Here is a 19,445-nt window from a genome sequence, read left to right on the forward strand (position 1 = left end):
AAACAGAAAAAGGGAAGTGGCAAAAATGTCTGTCAACCAGTCCATACCCCAACCCATTGGATGCAGCAAAAGCAAATGTCCTTCCTCTTTACCAAGTTGGTAAGATGTCCGTGCACTGGTGTAAACTAGCTCTTAATGCGCAGGGTGCCTTCCTTTTCCAGATACGCTTTCCACGGTGTTTGACTTTACAGAGAATATGGAGTTCTGGGCCCACTAAGATTAAATCAGGTTCTGAGTAGTTTTAAAGCGTGAATATCCGTTACCACTCAAAAGGCAGTTCTTAATAAGTGACACCATTGCCAGTCCTGGGTTGACTGCTCTTCAGAGGTCAAGCTAGACTTGGCAGTAGAGGAAAGAAACAATGACAAGGTTTACATGTTATTGTGGGGCAGTATGCATGTTCTAGAGATCCAAAAAGACTCATTTATGCTCATCACTTCTGTTAAGGAGATCATTTAGCCTGATCCGAATAGCAGTTAAGAAGCAGGATGAACACAGCATGGCCGCTTGAGGCTTTATCTCTGAACTGTAGTGGAGTTGTGTAAAAGGCCTTGACTCACACAGGAAAGATTCTTCTTAGACTCCAAATAACATGGAAGGACAAGTTGCATGTGTGGGTGGTGGGGTGGTGAGGAAGAGGGGGAAATTGTATAACTGTGTGCTAATTGGTATCATATCATGACACAAACTACAGTTGTCTGGACAGAGGGGTTCGACTGAGAGTGCGCACAGAAGCGTGGCCTGTAGGCAGATGAGTAGCTCACTTTCTTGATTAATGTGGGTGGCAGAGATCACCGGGGATGGTACTACCTCTGCACGGGTAGTACTGGACTATGTAAGAAAACACACTGAGTAAGCCACAAGAACAAGTCACTAGTGCTCCTCCATGGCTTCGGCTTAGTTCCTGCCTCTGGGTTCCTGCCCTGACTTCCCTTCATGATGGACTGTTACCTGGAGATCTGAGGTTGCTTTTGACCATGGGGTTGTGTTGCAGCAATAGAATCTCTAACCAAGATACTAGACATACTTGCAACCGCGTGCGTGCATGCAGGGATTTTGAAATTAGTGAGACTGTGTTTCCCCAGTGTTACACCCTACCACTCTCTACAATTTTTTTTTTTTTTATCATTTATTTATTTATTATACATACAATATTCTGTCTGTGTATATGTCTGCAGGCCAGAAGAGGGCACCAGACCTCATTACAGATGGTTGTGAGCCACCATGTGGTTGCTGGGAATTGAACTCAGGACCTTTGGAAGAGCAGCCAATGCTCTTAACCACTGAGCCATCTCTCCAGCCCCACTCTCTACAATTTTAATGAAACTCACTGCCTCAGTCTGGAGAACACCACTAGGAGAATGGGAAGAATCACAAGAGAAATGGTAATTTTCTCTGTGTTGAATGATATTTAGAACTTCATGGAGCAGACCCAATTAATGTAAAATAATCCCCCTCTCAGCCCACTGGGACCTATAATTGGAAGAGAAGTCATTTCTCTGGCAACATTCTAGGGGGCAGATTTCTATGCATTCAGCTTCCAGTGGTTCATCTCTTATACTGATGCCCTGCACCATACCAAACCTAAGTCACTGACCCTGTCATAGGATGATTTTCAAAGAGCAGAATACAGTGGTTTCTCTCATGCAGTGGTTCTCAGCCTTCCTAATGCTGAGACCCTTTCACATAGCTCATCATGTTGTAATGATCCCAAATTATTGCTACTTCCTAACTGTAATTTTGCTACTGTTATAAATTGCAATGTAATTTTCTGTGTTTTCCAATGCTCTTAAATGACCCCTGTCCTGTGAAAGGGTTGTTTGACTCCTAAAGGGATTGTGACCCACAAGTTGAGAACTGCTGCTCTAAGTCTAGCACAGGCTGTGAAGTCAAGCTTGGAATATATGACAGACCTGGACAGTAGGTGATAGCCATAGTGAGCAACTTTTGGCTCTATATTAGGTCTGGCCGATGCCTTCAGTGCATGGGGACTCAGGGCTAGTCATAGACACAAAAGGATCACTGTTCCAAAGCACCCTTCCTCCGGCAGGAACTCCTGGCTTTCTCTAGAACTAAACAGCCAGGGAAATAAACACGTACAAGCACAAAGGCTCCTATTCAACTCTAGAAATAGATGGCATGTAGAGTTATCAGGAAAGTAGAAGCCATTTTGAACTATCAGGTGTCCAAGCACCACTCGCAAGAATGGAGATACTCAAGGTTCTGCTACAAGGGAGGGAAAATGAAAACATGTCAGCAAGTTGTTCCTGCCTGGAAAAACCTAACATCTGAACAGGTAAAATACAGTTCTCTCTCTCTCTCTCTCTCTCTCTCTCTCTCTCTCTCTCTCTCTCTCTCTCTCTCTCTCTCTCTCCCCCTCCTCTCCCCTCCCTTCCTCTCTCTCTCTGATAAAACTCAGGACCTTGACATCAATCAGTTCCATAGCAATTCCAATGTAATATTTTAGTCAGTCAATCTAGACTCACAAAATAAAAACAAAACAAGGCCAGCTCAGGCAGGACAGAAGCTTCTCCCTACCTGTTTGACAGGACTATGGGCAGACAAACATAAAGATTCCAGGAAATGGGCTCAGGAGAAATGTAGGGAAAGTGTCACACAAGTGTGAGGAGCTGAGTTAAGAACTCTAACACCTACTTAAAATGCTGGGTATGTCAGTGTGGGCCTGTAATCCCAGTGCTGGGCCACATGTGTGGAGACAGGTGGGCCTCAAAAGCTTGCCGGTTTGCTAATTAGTCCATAAGCTCCAGTTTCAAGTGGGAGATCCTATCATCTCATCATAATCATCAACATCATCATCATCATAGTGTGGAGAGTAAGAAAGACATCTGATGTTTAACTCTGATTTACACATACGTGTGCACACACACGCACACTCCAGGAAACATGATAATGCGTATTGAAAATTAGATTACAATAACTTGCCATGTCCTCTGCCATTAGCATCTGACTGGGCTCTAAAATAAGACCTAGGTTTAGGGCTTTAAGAATTAAGTAATACTTCCAATATCCAGGAGGATAAATATATGTTTTTCTTTGGGTTCACCTTCTTAATTAGCTTCTCTAGGATCACGAATTATAGGCTCAGTGTCCTTTATTTATGGCTAGAAACCAATTATGAGTGAGTACATACGATATCTTTTTGGGTCTGGGTTATCTTACTCAGTAAAGTGTTTTCTATTTCCATCCATTTGCATGCAAAATTCAAGATGTCATTGTTTTTTACCGCTGAGTAGAACTCTAAAGTGTATATGTGCCACACCTTCTTTATCCATTCTTCTATTGAGGGCACTAAGACCGCCAGGCAAAAGTTGGGAGCACAGGGGTGGGGGTTGGGTGGGGGGAAGGGGAGATGGGAAGAGAGAATGGAGAAGGGGAGGATTGGGAAGAGCTTGGGGGAATGGGATGGTTGGGATGGAGAAAGGGTGGATATGGGAGTGGGGAAGAAGATATCTTAATTAAGGGAGCCATTTTAGGGTTGGCAAGAGACTTGGCTCTAGAGGGGTTCCCAGGCATCCAAGGAGATGTTCCCAGCTATGTCCTTGGGCAGCAGAGGACAGGGTGCCTGAACTGGCCTTATCCTATAGCAACACTGATGAATATCTTGCATATCACCATAGAACCTTCATCTGGTGATGGATGGAGATAGAAACAGAGACCCACATTGGAGCACTGGACTGAGCTTCCAAGGCCCAGATGAAGAGCAGAAGGAGGGAGAACATGAGCAAGGAAGTCAGGACTACGAGGGGTGTGTCCACCCATGGAGACAGTGGGACTGATTTTAAGGCCAGCTGGACTGGGACTGAACGAGCGTGTGATCAAACCGGACTCTCTAAACGTGGCTGACAATGAGGGCTGACTGAGAAGCCAAGGACAATGGCACTGGGTTTTGATTCTACTGCATGTACTGGCTTTGTGGGAGCCTAGCCTGTTTGGATGCTCACCTTCCTACACCTGGATGGAGGGGGGAAGACCTTGGACTTCCCACAGGGCAGGGAACCTTGACTGCTCTTAGGACTGGTGAGGGAGGGGGTGGGGGGAGGGGAGGAGTGGAAATTTTTAATAAATAAATAAATTTTAAAAAGAATTAAGTAATAATGCTCTCTTAGCCCAAGCTCCATTTCTGTGAGTTTGGAGGCCTTTGAAACGATTTTCAAAGTAAATTAAGTGGCCAACTTTTAAAGCTAAGACTCAGAACCCAAAGAGAGACTTACATGCCAGGCTCTGGGTATCTGGGAAGAGTAAGCAAAGCTTCCCTTGGGTGATATATTTTTAAAAAATTGTTTGATAATTTTACACATTCATACTATGGTTTTTTGATCAAATCCAAACTTCCTTTTCCCTGCACTCCAGTCCCTCTGCTATACCACCCCTTACTATTTATTTTCTAGAAAAATAATGTGTTCTTTTTTGTTTTTAACCCAGGAGTCCACTCATGCTGTGTATATGTATAGGTGCAGAATCTCAGGGGCTGCATCCTTGCTGAAAACAGACTCTCCTCTCAATGGCCATCAGTTTCCAATAGCTCCTCACCTCCATGCTCCATGCGTGGGTTTTATCTGGTATGACATAGTACATGCTGTCATAACTTTTATGTTCATATATGCAACTGCCCTGTTGTTAGCAATGAGTGTGTGCCAAATGTAGTATTTCATGGTTCTGAGGGACCTATCTGGATATCAGACTCAGAAAGCAAAGGTGAACAAACTAAAGACCTCAGTTGTCTGAAACTCACATGGAGCCTTGTAACTTTCTTTTGGACTCATAAATACTACAGTTGGACCTGAATAAAAAAACCTGTAGGGCTGAAATCTTCAGAGACAGCCCCAAGGAAGGCTGGCATTCTCTTAGCCAGAGAACATGGGCATACATAGCAGCTTAAGACATACATTATGAAGCAATAGCCATGCTCCTTTAGCTAACACCACAGAAGAAACAGGGGCTTACACCCACAGAAGTAAAGAGGGAAGTCTAGGTCTCCCCTTGATGAGTCAATGGCTGTCCACTCTCTCTATTAAAGTGTTGAAGTAGGTGAAGGCTGGGGAAGAGCTTCCTGGCTGGTGGAGGCTCTGTGAGGAGTTGGGCTTCTTCCCCTCCCCAAAGGTAATGAAGTGGTTTCTCTCCTTTTTGTTTCTGCTATTGCATGGTGACTTAATTTAGTGGCCATTCATATTGTAGTAAAAAATTCATAGTACAAAATTACAATTTTAACTATTTTTTAGTGGATGGCTCTTTAGTAATGAGCACATTGATGCATTCAACACCACCATCCATTTCCAGAATGTTTCATCTTCCCTAAATGAAACACTACCCATTAAACATTAACTTTCCATGGCTCCTCCTCTAGATCATATAACACCATCAATAAAGATTTTTATACAAGTGTAATTGTACAGTGTTTGCTTTCTGTTTGTGTGCATGGTTTATTTCACTTGCCATAATACCTTGAGAATTCATCTGTATTGGAGGAAGTGTCACAATTCTCTTCTTTTTTTAAAAACCAAACAATGTTCTGTTGTATGTATGTATATGCCATGTTTTGCCCATTAATGTGGTGCTAGATTTGTCAGTTACTTTTCTACCCAATGAGTAGTTATAGTGACTACCTCTCCATGTGATCATCGGACATCTGTATTTTATATGAAGAAGTATTTATTCAAATATCTTTTTCATTAATAACTTGGTTCCTTATAGAGCATAATTTAAATACAATCAGAAAGTGCTTGATTGACTCCCATAACATTTGTACTGTCACTGAGCCAGTGACCGTATGTTGCCCACCAGTCACTGTTGTAGTTTGTAGAGTTCACAGCTGGATAAAACTGATAATTAGTTTTCTCTGCTGGTAGTATACACAAGATCTTCCAATACTGTGAAAGCTAGCCACTAGGGAAGAACCTTCAAGGCTAGTACTAGCTCAATTTTTCTATGTTCTATGACTCAAATATATGTCTTCTGCAATAGATTATTACTGTCAAATTCTGGAGGTAGCCAAGAAGAATGGCAACAGCCCATGCTTGGGGCTGCTTTTGAGACCCCAGTGGTTAACAGCTCCAAAAGAGACAACTTATTTGCAGCACATGGCATTTTGTTTGCTAGTTTGTAGTGTCTAGTAGGGATAGGTACCTGTTGTAAGTTAACTTCATTTAAACTATTTTTATGGGTATATATTTTAGGAAGTGTCTAAGAACCCATCATAGGCCCTAGGAGAGAACTTACTATTATTTTTGCTAAGTGGACATAATATTAAACTAACTTCTAATGGCATGATTTTACCCATAGGTCAGCAGATCTCTTAACTCTCACTGGAAAAGCTTCTTCAGCAGTAGATGGTGACTAATATAGAGATTCACAACTATTCAGTGTGCAGAGAATAAGAGACAGTGAAATGTTTAGTTCTCAATAGGACATCTATATCACACCCTTCCTTCCAAGTCTCAGGAATCATCGTGAAAAGGGGGCTGGAAAGAAGAGGAGGAAAAAGAAATGAAGTTGGTTGAGTAGGGAGGAAGAGTGGACCTGGGAGAAGGGGTGAATATGATCAAAGCACAGTGTATGAGATCAAAAACACCAATGACAGCTTATGCTGGAGAGGATGTTGAGTAAGGAGAACACTCATCCATTGCTGGTGGGAATGCAAACTTGTGCAACCACTGTGGAAATCAGCAGGGCAGTTTCTCAGAAAATTGGGGATCAACCTACCTCGGGATCAAGCAATACCACTCTTGGGCATATACCCAAAAGATGCTCAATCATACTACAAAAGCATCTGTTCAACTATGTTCATAGCAGCATTATTTGTAATAACCAGAATGTGGAAACAACCTAGATACCCCTCAATGGAAGAATGGATAAAGAAAGTGTGGCACATCTGCACATTAGATATTATATGTGGTAAAAAAAAATGACATCTTGAATTTTGCATGCAAATGGATGGAATTAGAAAACACTATCCTGAGTGAGGTAACCAGACCCAAAACAATGAATATGGTATGTACTTACTCATAAGTGGGTACTAGCTATAAACAAAGGACATTGAGCCTATAGTTCATGATCCTAGAGAAGCTAAGTAATAAGGTGAACCCAAAGAAAAACATACATAAACCCACCTGGAAATTGGAGACTGACAAGATCTCCTGACAAAATTGGGAGCAAGGGGGCGGGAGGTAGAAGGTAGGGGAGGAGGAGAAAAGGAGGGGAGGAGGGGAGGGTTGAGGAGAACTTGAGGGAATGGGATTTTGAGATGGAGGAAAGACAGATATGAGAGCAAGGAAAGAGATATCTTGATTGAGGAAGCCATTATGGGCTTAGCACGAAACCTGGCTCTAGAAAAATTCCCCAGAATCCACAGAGATGACCCTAGTTTAGACCCTAAGCAGTAGAGGAGAGGGTGTCTGAACTGGCCTTGCCCTGTAGTCAGACTGATGATTATCTTAAATATCACTATAGAACCTTCATCACACAACAGATGGGAACAGAGGCGGAGACCCCCATCGGAGCACTGGACTGAGCTCCCAAGGTCCAGTTGAAGAGTGGAAGAAATGAGAATATGGGCAAAGAGATCAAGACCATGAAGGGTTCATCCACTGAAACAGTTTGCCTGAGCTAATGGGAGCTCACTAACTCCAGCTGGACTGGGAAGGAACAAGCATAAAACCAAGCTAGTTCCTTTGAATGTGCTTGACAGTTGTATGGCTGGGGCAGACTGAGGGGCCACTGGCAGTGGCACCAGGATTTATCTCTACTGCATGTACTGCGTTTTGGGATCCTATTCTCTTTGGATGTATACCTTGCTCAGCCTAGATGTAGTAGGGAGGGCCTTGGACTTTCCAGAAAGCAAAGTGCCTTACCCTCTCTTAGGATTAGAGGGGGGTGGGAGGGGCGGTGGGAAGATGTGTGGAGGAAATGGGAGGAGAAGAGGGAGTGGGAATTTGAATTTTTTTTTAAAAAAATCTGATAAAAAAATTCTTAAAAAAAGAAATTCTTAGGCGCTGCAGGACAGGGATGCCAGACCCAGTCGCTTGGAGGCGAGGGCACTTGGGGACTCGCCATGCTACCGCCGTTTCCTCCTAGTTCCATCGCTTCAAATCTACCCACCAAGGACCCTGACCCTGTCCACTCCAGGCGAATTGAGACCATCCGGCTGAGTCCCCCCAATATGGGCCGACTTTGCACCTCCAAACAACCTTAGCATGATGTCTTATCTAAAGCAACCGTCTTTTGCAGTCAATGGGCTGAGTCTGACCACTTCGGGTTATGGACTTGCTGCATCCCTCCGTCGGGTACCCGGGGCCCTGGGCTTCTTTTCCAGCACACCCCTGGGAAACAGGGGTGGGAAAGGACTACATTCACCAGGGCACAGCTGGACTTTTTTTTTTTAATTAATTTATTTATTAAGGATTTCTGCCTCCTCCCCACAACCGCCTCCCATTTCCCTCCCCCTCCCCCGATCAAGTCCCCCTCCCTCATCTGCTCGCAGAGCAATCAGGGTTCCCTGACCTGTGGGAAGCCCAAGGACCGCCCACCTCTATCCAGGTCTCCTAAGGTGAGCATCCAAACTGCCTAGGCTCCCCCAAAGCCAGTACGTGCAGTAGGATCAAAAACCCACTGCGATTGTTCTTGAGTTCTCAGTATTCCTCATTGTCCTCTATGTTCAGCTAGTCCGGATTTATCCCATGCTTTTTCAGACCCAGGCCAGCTGGCCTTGGTGAGTTCCCCATAAAACATCCCCATTGTCTCAGTGTGTGGATGCACCCCTCGCGGTCCTGAGTTCCTTGCTCGTGCTCCGTCTCCTTCTGCTTCTGATTTGGACCTTGAGATTTCTGTCCCGTGCTCCTCTGTCTCTGTTTCCTTTCATCGCCTGATGAAGGTTAGTATTCATGAGGATGCCTATGTGTTTGTCTTTGGGTTCACCTTCTTATTTAGCTTCTCTAGGAACATGCATTATAAGCTCAATGTCCTTTATTTATGGCTAGAAACCAAATATGAGTGAGTACATCCCATGTTCCTCTTTTTGGGTCTGGCTTACCTCACTCAGGATAGTGTTTTCTATTTCCATCCATTTGTATGCAAAATTCAAGAAGTCCTTGTTTTTTACTGCTGAGTAATACTCTAATATGTATATATTCCATACTTTCTTCATCCATTCTTCTGTTGAAGGGCATCTAGGTTGTTTCCAGGTTCTGGCTATTACAAACAATGCTGGCATGAACATAGTTGAGCATATACTTTTGTTGTATGATAGGGCCTCTTTTGGGTATATTCCCAAGAGTGGTATTGCTGGATCCAGGTGTAGGTTGATTCCGAATTTCCTGAGAAACCGAAACACTGCTTTCCAGAGTGGTTGCACAAGTTTGCATTCACACCAGCAATGGGTGAGTGTACCCCTTTCTCCACAACCTCTCCAGCAAAGGCTATCATTGGTGTTTTTGATTTTAGCCATTCTGACAGGTGTAAGATGGTATCTTAAAGTTGTCTTGATTTGCATTTCCCTGATCGCTAGGGAAGTTGAGCATGACTTTAAGTGTCTTTTGGCCATTTGAAGTTCTTCTGTTGAGAATTCTCTGTTCAGCTCAGTGCCCCATTTTATAATTGGATTGATTAGCCTTTTACGGTCTAGTTTCTTGATTTCTTTATATATTTTGGAGATCAGACCTTTGTCAGTTGCGGGGTTGGTGAAAATCTTCTCCCAGTAAGTGGGTTGCCTTTTTGTCTTAGTGACAGTGTCCTTTGCTTTACAGACGCTTCTCAGCCTCAGGAGGTCCCATTTATTCAATGATGCCCTTAGTGTCTGTGCTGCTGGGGTTATACGTAGGAAGTGGTCTCCTGTGCCCATGTGCTGTAGAGTACTTCCCACTTCCTCTTCTATCAGGTTCAGTGTGTTCGGACTGATATTGAGGTCTTTAATCCATTTGGACTTGAGTTTTGTGCATGGTGATAGATATGGATCTATTTTCATTCTTTTACAGATTGACATCCAGTTTTGCCAGCACAATTTGTTGAAAATGCTGTCTTTTTTCCATTGTATACATTTAGCTCCTTTATCGAAAGTCAGGTGCTCATAGGTTTGTGGGTTAAAGTCAGGGTCTTCTATTCGATTCCATTGGTCGACTTCTCTGTTTTTATGCCAATACCAGGCTGCTTTCAATACTGTAGCTCTATAATAGAGTTTGAAGTCAGGGATGGTAATGCCTCCAGACAATCCTTTATTGTATAAGATTGTTCTGGCTATCCTGGGTTTTTTGTTCCTCCATATAAAGTTGATTATTGTCTTCTCCAGATCTGTGAAGAATTTTGATGGGATTTTGATGGGGATTGCATTGAATCTATAGATTGCTTTTGGTAGAATTGCCATTTTTACTATGTTGATCCTCCCAATCCAAGAGCAAGGGAGGTCCTTCCATTTTCTGGTGTCTTCTTCAATTTCTTTCTTCAAAGACTTAAAGTTCTTGTCAAATAGGTCTTTCACTTCCTTGGTTAGGGTTACCCCAAGATATTTTATGCTATTTGTCGCTATCGTGAAAGGTGATCCTTCTCTGATTTCCCTCTCTGTTTCCTTATCCTTAGTGTAAAGGAAGGCAACTGATTTTTTGGAGTTGATCTTGTATCCTGCCACATTACTAAAGGTGTTTATCAGCTGTAGGAGTTCTTTGGTAGAATTTTTGGGGTCACTTATGTATACTATCATATCATCTGCAAATAATGAAAGCTTAACTTCTTCCTTTCCAATACAAATCCCCTTGATCTCCTTATGTTGTCTTATTGCTATTGCTAGAACTTCAAGCACTATGTTGAAGAGGTATGGAGAGAGTGGACATCCTTGTCGTGTTCCTGATTTTAGTGGGATGGCTTTGAGTTTTTCTCCGTTCAGTTTAATGTTAGCTGTTGGCTTGCTGTAAATAGCTTTTATTATATTTAGGTAGGATCCTTGTATCCCTATTCTCTCCAAGACCTTTATCATAAAGGGGTGTTGAATTTTGTCGAATGCTTTTTCAGCATCTAATGAAATGATCATATGGTTTTTTTCTTTCAGTTTATTTATATGGTGGATTACATTGATAGATTTTCGTATGTTGAACCAGCCCTGCATCTCTGGGATGAAGCCTACTTGATCATAATGGATAATTTTTCTAATGTGTTCTTGGATTCGGTTTGCCAGTATTTTGTTGAGGATTTTTGCGTCGATGTTCATGAGTGAGATTGGCCTGTAATTCTCTTTCCTGGTTGAGTTTTTGTGTGGTTTTGGTATCAGAGTAACTGTAGCTTCATAAAAGGAGTTTGGTAATGACCCTTCTGTTTCTATATTGTGGAATACATTAAGGAGTATAGGTATTAGCTCTTCTTGGAAGTTCTGGTAGAATTCCGCACTGAAACCATCTGGTCCTGGGCTTTTTTTGGTAGGGAGGCTTTTGATAACCTCTTCTAATTCTTCGCGACTAACAGGTCTGTTTAGATTGTTCACCTGGTCCTGGTTTAACTTTGGTATATGGTATTTATCTAAAAAAGTGTCCATTTCTTTTATATTTTCCAATTTTGTGTTATACAGGCTTTTGTAGTAAGATCTAATGATTCTCTGAATTTCCTCTGTGTCTGTGGTTATGTCCCCCTTCTCATTTCTGATCTTATTTATTTGTGTGTTCTCTCTCTGTCGTTTAATTAGTTTGGATAGGGGTTTGTCGATCTTGTTGATTTTCTCTAAGAACCAGCTTTTTGTTTCATTGATTCTTTGGACTGTTTTCTGTGTTTCTATTTTGTTGATTTCGGCCCTCAGTTTTATTATTTCCAGTCTTCTACTTCTCCTGGGCGCGTCTGCTTCTTTTTTTTCTAGAGCTTTCAGGTGTGTTGTTAAGTCCCCAATGTATGCATTCTCCATTTTCTTTAAGTGGGCACTTAGTGCTATGAACTTTCCTCTTAGCACTGCTTTCATTGTGTCCCATAGGTTTGAGTATGTCGTCTCTTTATTTTCATTAAATTCAAGGAAGACTTTAATTTCTTTCTTAATTTCTTCCTTGACCCAGGTGTGGTTCAGTATTTGACTGTTCAGTTTCCATGAGTTTGTCGGCTTTCTGTGGGTAGTATTGTTGCTGCCTTCTAACTTTAATCCGTGGTGATCAGATAGGACACAGGTGGACACTGATATTCTTTTGTATCTGTGGAGGTTTCCTTTGTTTCCAAGTATGTGGTCAATTTTTGAGAAGGTTCCATGAGCTGCAGAGAAGAAGGTATATTCTTTCCTATTTGGGTGGAATGTTCTATAGATGTCTGTTAAGTCCATTTGCTTCATTACCTCCAATAATTCTCTTAATTCTCTATTAGGTTTCTGTCTGATTGACCTGTCCCTTGGAGAGAGAGGTGTGTTGAAGTCTCCTACTACTAGTGTGTGTGGTTTGATGTCTGCCTTGAGTTCTAGTAATATTTCTTTTACATAAGTAGGTGCTTTTATATTGGGGGCGTAGATATTCAGGATTGAGACATCATCCTGATGAATTGTTCCTGTTATGAGTATAAAGTGACCATCTCGGTCTCATCTGATTGATTTTAGTTTGAAGTCAGTTTTGTTAGAAATTAATATGGCCACACCTGCTTTTTTCTTAGGACCATTTGCTTGAAACACCTTTTCCCAACCCTTTACTCTGAGTAGGTGCCTGTCTTTGTGGTTGAGATGTGTTTCTTGCAAACAGCAGAATGTTGGATCCTGTTTTCGTATCCAATCTTTTAGCCTGTGCCTTTTTATAGGTGAATTGAGCCCATTAATATTAAGTGATATTAATGACCAGTGGTTGTTTACTCTGGTTATTCTTATTGCTTTTGGTAGTAGAGATTGTGTGTCTCCCTTCTTTGAGATGTGCTGGTGAAGGGTCACTAGATGTCTGGGTTATTGTAGGCAGTGTTGGCAGTGTTGGATTCCTTGGGTTGAGATTTTCCTTCTATTACTTTCTGTAGGGCTAGATTTGTGGCTACGTATTGTTTAAATTTATTCTTATCCTGGAATGTCTTGTTTTCTCCATTGATAATGAACGATAGCTTGGCTGGGTATAGTAGTTTGGGTTTGCATCCATGGTCTCTTAGCTTCTGCAGTACATCTATCCAGGACCTTCTGGCTTTCATAGTTTCCATAGAGTTAGGGCATAGGTTTTAGCCAATCCTTGGTTGAATCTCAGAAATGGACAGTGTCCCAGACTCATTCACGGTTCATGACCAACTGGCAGCTGGACCTGAAAACCTTTTCAGGCTGTGTGAATTGTGTGACTGATTGTCCTAGATGCACTACTTTATTAAAAAAAAATAATGTTCATAAGGAGTCAATATGTAGTTTAAGAGACAATCAGTGTGTGTCTTATAGAAATGGTACATCTGTGGTTTTTAATCTGTGCTAGACTTCAAAACTGTGATCTCCTGTTATTGTATGCAACCTTGAACTCCACCTATGCAGGGGTTATAATTGTAAGCAAAATTCAGAGCAACTGAATACTGTTCTAGAAAGATTACCTTTGGCTGGAGGTGAGCTGCCCTGCTGTCTCTGGTCAAGGATCGAAGAGAAGCAAAAGGACCCTGATTCATCTGTAATTTAACGTTGGTAAGCCTGGCAGCAGAAAACATCGATCAATTGTTCTGACCGTGATGAATTTTAAACCGAGATCATTGTCATTTATGCTTGCTGATGTTAACTGGAAGTTATATATGCATAAACCCTTTCACCCTGGATTTGGCAGATATGTATAATTATATTAAAATGGTTGTAGTACCAAAAAAAATTCTCAAAGAATTGTTACAAATTAATTTTTATTATTGAGTTCATTTTCATATTTTAAGAGTTCTTTAGATATTCTGAATATTAATGTTTCCTATGTGTTTGGCAAATATTTTCCCTTGAATCAGATTTTGACTTGGTGGATTGCACCTTTTGATATGAAGAAATTTTACATATTTTATAGACAAATTTATTTTTCTTTCATTGACTATGCTTTTGGTATCAGAGCAAGAAATTATCATCAAATATAATGTCATTGGCATTTTCTTATGTTTTTAAAAAAATTAATAGTTCTATCTTTTATTTGTCTTTGAACTATTTTGAGTTAATATTTGTATGAGATAATGACTTTTTTCTCTCTTTTACATGTTTAGATCCAATTTTTTCCTAGCAACATTTTAAATTGGTTTAGTAAAGAACTGAATGGCCAATAGCTAGGCAAGAGGTATAGGCAGAGAAAGGAAGAGGAATCAAGGGGCAGAAGAAGCCAGGAGACATGGAGAGGAAACAGAAGGTGCAAGGTGGAAGAGAGCTAACAGCATGTAATAGAACATAGATTAATATAAGTGGGTTAATATAAGTTATAAAAGCGAGTTAGAAACAAGCCTAAGCTATATGCCAAGCTTTCATAATTAACAAGAATTATGAGGGTCAGAGAAAGACTTGTTACACACACTCATTTTTTTTCTTTTTGAGACAGGGTCTCTACATATCTCTGACTGGAAAACATTATTTAGACCAGGTTGGCCTCGTTCTCACAAAGATCTGCCTGCCTCTGTCTCCTGAGCACTGGTATTAAAGGTGTGTGCCATTACAATGGCCATTGCATTTCAAATATTTGGATTCCTAACATACATACATACATACATACATCTTCCATTTGTAAAGAGATTTCTTTGACGAGGAATGGTGACACCACTTCCCTGTGGGTATAAGGATAAAATGAAATGTACTAACAAAGTGGTAAAAGTAGATTCTTTCCTAAGGTCTATGACTTCACTAGCCTTTCTGAACCTTGCTAGATTTCCAGCACCAGACATGATTTCCTTGCTGTGGAGAAGAACTTTTAGTCCAACTAGACAACTAGTGATTGCCGCAGACAGGTGACTGATTTTTTTTTTTAAATCAGAGTATTGTTGGCGTTTTAGTTGGATGTCACTGCATTTTCTGGACTCTATACTATTCCACGAACCGGTGTGACTGTCTTTACTCCAGAATCACATTGCTCTGATAACTACACTGTGTAGTAATTTTTGGGAATCTGAATACATAAAACTTCTAATTTTGTTGTGTCTTGATATTTTGTCTATTCAGGGTTTCTTGAGATTTCACATGAATTTGAGATGGACATTTCTATATTTGCAGAATCATCTTTGGGGTTGTGACAGAGTGTACCAGACCTGTGAGTAATTTTGGACACTTTTGACATGTTAATGACAATGAGTTTTCCAGGTTATATATGGATGTCTTTCCCTCTTTTGTGTTTTGTTTAATTTATTTCACTGTTATTTTATAGGTTTCAGTGTCTTTCATTTACTTTCCCAGTAAAGTTTGTTCCTAAATATTTGATTCTTTTCAGTGATATGGGAATTGTTTCTTAACTTCACCTCTGGATTGTTCATCTTTAGTACATAGAAACACACACTGCAGTTGTAATCGTAACCCTAGGGAAACTGAGGCAGGAAGAGTGCAACAGCAGCAGCATGGGCTATGTATTTTCCAGGCCACCTGTGCGACCCAGCAAAATCTTTATTAAAAAACAAAATTGTGATACTTGTTGAAACTACTTCGTTTTTGTTTATGATTTTTGTTTGGGTTTTTTTCCTCTGCATTTAACTAAAGGTGTAATTTATCTTTTTAAAATGTCAACTTTTTATTTCATTTACACAAATTTTTTAATCTGCTACTTACTGCCACTCTGTTATTGTTCTTTTTTTCCTACAAGACTTACATTTTGTTCTTTTTCTCTCAATTTTCTTCTTCTTTGATGTCCAGTCTTTGATTATTTGCTTGTGATCTTTTGCCTCTTCTCCTTTTTCCCTCCTCTCCTGTCCCCTTTCCTCTCCCTTCCCCTCCTCCTCATCTTTCCCTTCCCTTTTTCTGAGACAAGATCTTACCATGCACTCTAGACTGTCCCCAGCCTTGCAGTTTTCTTGCCTCAGCTTCATTTTTCTTCCTTTTTTAAAAGCAGGTGTTCCTTTAGCACAAATTCCCCTCTTAGAACTTCTTCCCTGTTGTTTTGAGACAGTGTCTTACTACCATGGTTCAGACTGGAGTCAGAATTGTGATCATTTTGCCTTAGTCTGTCTAGTGCTGAGATGGTTGATACATGTTTAAAATTATTTTGTTTTGATTCCCACCGGATTTGATGGGTTTTGTTTCTATTCCACTTATTTCTTAAGTTTTAAATTGTTGGCCACTCAGAAGCATATTCCTTGATGCCTGCACATTTGATAGTTTTTTTTTACAATTCTCAAATTTTGTACCATTGTGATCAGAAGATATATTTGAAATGAATTTGATCTCTTTAAATGTGTTGATTGCTTTTTGGCCTTATATTGCTCCGTTCTGGAGAATGTTTCATGTGCACTTAGGAAGAGCATGTGTTTTTCTGCTTTGGTGGAATATTCTATAAATGTCTGTTACATAGTATTAGGGTACAATTTATATTTATATACGGTTTCTTTGTTTATGTCTGGATACTATTTCGATTGCCGATAGGAGGATGTTGGAGTTCCCTACTATCTTACTTAATTTTCTATTGTTGTGATAAAGCATTTCTACCAAAAGCAACTTGGGGAGAAAAGGGTTTATTTAACATTATAGCCTACAACCTTCATGAAGAAAAGTCAGGGTAAGAACTCAGGACAGAAACCTAGACACAGGAACCTGAGCAGAGGCAGCAGAAGAATGCTGCTTTCTAATTTGCTCCCCATGGCTTGCTCAGTTTGCTTTCTTGTACACTTCAGCACACCTGCCCAGCAACAGCACCACTCTATGGACTAGGCTTTTCTAATCAATCACCAATCAAGAAAACGCCCTCACAAGCTTGCCTACAAGCCAGTCTGATGGGACATTTTCTCATTTGAGGTTCCTTCTCAAGATTGTGTCAAGTTGGGAAAAAATGGACCATTACATGCACTGTTACAACCTGTGCCTTCCTTTAGATCTAACATTCCTTGTGAATACTTGGATCCTCTAACATTAAGTGATACATGCTTATCATTGTTAAATTTATTAATTATTGTTGCATTCTCTATTCTTAATGAATCGACACCTTTACAGTTACATGACGATATTTTCCCACTCTTTAACAAAGTATGTGTAAAATGTAAAGTATGATTCATCAGATATAAGTCTTCAAATTCAATTTTGGTTCTCATTTGCATGGAATATCTTTTTTTCATGCCTTTACCTTTAGTTTATGTGTATTTTCAAGCAAAATCACTCTCTTCAGACAATATAGTTAGTCCTTTTAGCTGATTTTGTTTCTTTTAGGTAGAGGTTGCTGTTACTCTCAGAACCTACTACTGACTTTTTGACCATAGTTTTTTGTCAGTTTTGTATCTCCTTTCTTCCTGATTTCCTTTTTTTGTCACTTGTCTCTGTGGTTTTGTGGCCTGGGGAAGTGCTAAGATGTTTCCTCTCTCATTTGTTTATCTGCTGTAATTACTTTGTTTTTACTGTGCAACTCACATTTGAAGATCTTGTAGTTGTAGTATACGTTTAATCTGGTCATAGTTTAGCATTGGCTGCATTCAAATATTATAGAATTATCTACATATAAATCACTTTATATGTTAGTTTACATCTTTTTATACGTGTACTACTATACAACTTGTGTCTATAACTAACTAGTGATCATTTTGACTTGTATTCTTCATACTAGAAATTTGAAAGTTTTGCATTCTGACATTATGATAATGTGATTTGTGAGTCTTCTGAATTGATTATGATTTTATCCCACTGTCTCAATTAAACTGAAGTGTTTTGGCAGATGTTAACTATTTGTTGATATTAGGGAGTTCTAGAATTCCTATTTAACGTCACTGGTGTGCTTATTCATACTTTGTTGCCAATCTTTTAATTGCTGTACATTTATTTTTATTTTTAATTCATACTTATAAATTTTGGAGAATTTTCAAAGAAAAGCACAAAGAAGTCCTATATATCTTCTGTTTAGTACCCTGAGTATCAAATAGTATTCTATATGACTACAGTACACATCAAATCCAGAACACTGCTATAGATGTAACTGTTAGATCCATGGCCTTCCATATTACATTTTAGAGAGCCTCAGCAGTCTGGGAGCACCCCTTGTAGCCTCCTTTCCCTCCAGACACTGCTAGGAATCACTAATAGGTCACTTGCTGCTCTCAGAAAGAGCTGAATCCACACACATCCACACACACACTCACCATCTGGGAATCAGTGACAAAGACTGCGGACACTTAGCATAGACCACACATTAACTGAGCCTTGTGATGTAGGCCCTCCCCATCCCCTGGAAACTTAAGAATGGGTATATCTGTCTGCTGAGACTGGAGCCTCTTCCTTCAGACACACACTATATGTCAAAAAGATTCATCTCAGCTCTTTTCTCTCCAACCTACTGACTTTTTCCTTTTCCTCTCCCTCCCTGAAAATCTAACAGTAACCCACAGAACTTTCCTAAGACTTTTCCAGTTATACTTGCAGTTATTTTGATTATTTGTGTGTTTATCTGTATGAATGTATCAAGGACATCTTTGTTGATTTTCATAGTTACAAATAGGATATTCAATCATATTGTTAGACTAAAGATGCAAGATTCCCAGTATTTATTCTGTCCTAATCATACCACACCCTCCACACCCATTCCTTAGTCCTTAAGTTAATTTCTATTTGTGATGTATGCCTTTTCACAAACACTTTACAAATAGAGTCATATGCTAGGCATTTCCCCTTATCTAGTGTAATTTTTTAAGGTTTGTTCATATCTATAGTTTTTCCATTTTCCTTGAAGAACATGCCAGCTATTTAACCCACTGTGGGCATCTAGGTGGTTTTCAGGTTTTAATTGTTATGAATAAAACTGCTATAAAAGTGCATGAAAGATGTTGTTTAAAGACAAATTTTCATTTCTTTGGTTAAGATACACATGTTAGATTGTAGGCTAAGTCTGTTTTGCCTTTGTTTTGTTTTTCTTTGGATGTTTTGAGATAAATATCCCTGTGTAGCTGGCCTTAAAACTCCTCCACCTCCTGTTCTGTCTCCACTGCACTACACAGCTTGCTCCAGCCATAGGATCGCCACATCACTTTCCTGAATGCACCAGTTTAGGTCACCACCTCATTGTGGTCTAGGTTCTCGGGGATTGTGATTTGTAGGCTTGTTTTCTCTGCTTTATATTTAAAAACCACTTATGAGTGAGTACATGTGATTGTTGTCTTTCTGAGTCTGGGTTGCCTCACTCAAAATAATGTTTTTTAGCTCCATCCATTTTCCTGCAAATTTCAAGATGTCATTATTTTTTTCTCTGTGTAGTACTCCATTGTGTAAATGTACCACATTTTCCATATCCACTCTTCAGTCAAGGAGCATTTAGGTTGTTTCCAGGTTCTGGATATTACAAACAATGCTGCTGTGAACATAGTTGATCACGTGTCCTTGTGGTACTATTGAGCATCCTTTGGGT

At 40.2% G+C, this 19,445-nt stretch overlaps 1 pseudogene; it reads left to right on the plus strand.

The window, feature by feature from the left end:
* Positions 1-8,213: 8,213 nt before the first annotated feature.
* LOC142854113 (serine/threonine-protein kinase DCLK2-like) overlaps positions 8,214-19,445 on the plus strand; it is a 31,269-nt pseudogene continuing 20,037 nt past the window's right edge.

This window comes from Microtus pennsylvanicus, chromosome 7 (assembly GCF_037038515.1).
Source record: "Microtus pennsylvanicus isolate mMicPen1 chromosome 7, mMicPen1.hap1, whole genome shotgun sequence".
Taxonomy (NCBI): Eukaryota; Metazoa; Chordata; class Mammalia; order Rodentia; family Cricetidae; genus Microtus; species Microtus pennsylvanicus.